The sequence below is a fragment of the Limulus polyphemus genome, unplaced genomic scaffold (assembly GCF_000517525.1).
Source record: "Limulus polyphemus unplaced genomic scaffold, Limulus_polyphemus-2.1.2 Scaffold14125, whole genome shotgun sequence".
NCBI classification, from domain to species: Eukaryota; Metazoa; Arthropoda; class Merostomata; order Xiphosura; family Limulidae; genus Limulus; species Limulus polyphemus.
Window position 1 is genome coordinate 4,643 of NW_013679735.1, and position 1,436 is coordinate 6,078.

General features: G+C 30.5%; 1 protein-coding gene across 1 annotated transcript in view; it reads right to left on the reverse strand.

Annotated features, from left to right (window-relative positions):
- LOC106477309 (MKL/myocardin-like protein 1) overlaps positions 1 to 499 on the reverse strand; it is a gene marked incomplete at its 3' end in the record, with an annotated part of 4,348 nt that extends 3,849 nt beyond the window's left edge. Inside the window, exon 1 of the mRNA XM_013937894.1 lies at positions 450 to 499. The remainder of the gene's footprint in view (positions 1 to 449) is intronic.
- Positions 500 to 1,436: the final 937 nt, after the last annotated feature.

The following is a 1,436-nucleotide window of genomic DNA, read 5'->3' on the forward strand; positions in this document are numbered from 1 at the left end:
CACCAATCTATTTAAAGTAATGATGGTTTTGTTGTCTCATGTTAACGCAGTGACTGCTTGTTCTACAATATGGATTAACAGAACAATATGTTCCTGATCCACCAATCTATTTAAAGTATTGATGGTTTTGTTGTCTCATGTTAATGCAGTGACTGCTTGTTCTACAATATGGATTAACTATTATAGGTACTGATTTTGTTGCCTCATTTTAATGCAGTGACTGCTTGTTCTACAATATGGATTAACAGAATGATATGTTCATGATTCACTACACTGTTAAGTTACTGATGGTTCTCATGACTTGAGTTAAATAAAACCCAATAAATAAGCTAGTTTATATTAGTTTGCACCTATATATATATAAGTAAAGCATATACAAAGAGAGAATCCAAACACTTACAAGCTTGTGGATGTATAAACTCATTTAAGACAGGTTAAAAAATAATTACCTTTCCAAAATAATGTCAGAGAAGACTGACTTCTGAAATTAAGACTTTCTGGAAAAGATAAAAACACATTATAAGCAACACTACTTGCCTGAATGTAACAAAACAATAGTATCAGTGTCAACTTTGACTCAAAAAGAGCAGAACAAACACTAAATCATCTCTTTTCTTGTTACATTATCTATCTTCCTTAACAAAGGACTTGTTTATTCAAAACCTTAAAATATGAAACATAATACTTTCAGAAGCTAATACTAACATGTATTGTTTCAATAATAACTTTGATACAATAGATATCCATCTAAACCTTTGACTTAAGTTTCTCATTGTACTTCTACACAAACTTGTAAAATAATTAACAGACCATGTGATTCAGTGATTAATAAAGTACTTTGATTAGTAGCTGTGATAAAAGTACTCATACACTGATATAACCTCATGTCAGTAATTGTGGGATTAAACTTTTTTTTTTTTCAATTGTTAACCCCTGTTGTAACTTGCAGCACAGGTTCCCAACTTTGTGGAACCTGAGAAAGGAGAAAACAGCAGCAAATGAACAGTTCTGAGAAGAAGAAAATACAAAAAAAATCAATCTTCAATCTTTCCTTACAGTTGGAAATGTGAACGTTGGTATTTATTTGACATACCAGTATTTTCCATGTCATCTTGTAAGTTGTTATTTCCTCCTCACTACAAAGATAGTTCAATCTATCATACTAATGTTTGAAAGAAGCTAACAGATAAGCTATAAAAAGTATAAATCTGGTTAGATACTATTAAAAAAGGAATTAACAAAAGGAAGTTTATACTGTGTGGTTGAAGCAGAACCTCTGAACACAACAGATATTTACCTAATCAAGTGGCAGATAAAAACAAATCACTGAGAAAAGAGATAAAATTACAACCAGGTACTTACAGATGTTCAATTATTCTATAAACAAATTCTCACACTAATAAAGACTTGGATTCTAGTACAAATGGTTTTTAATG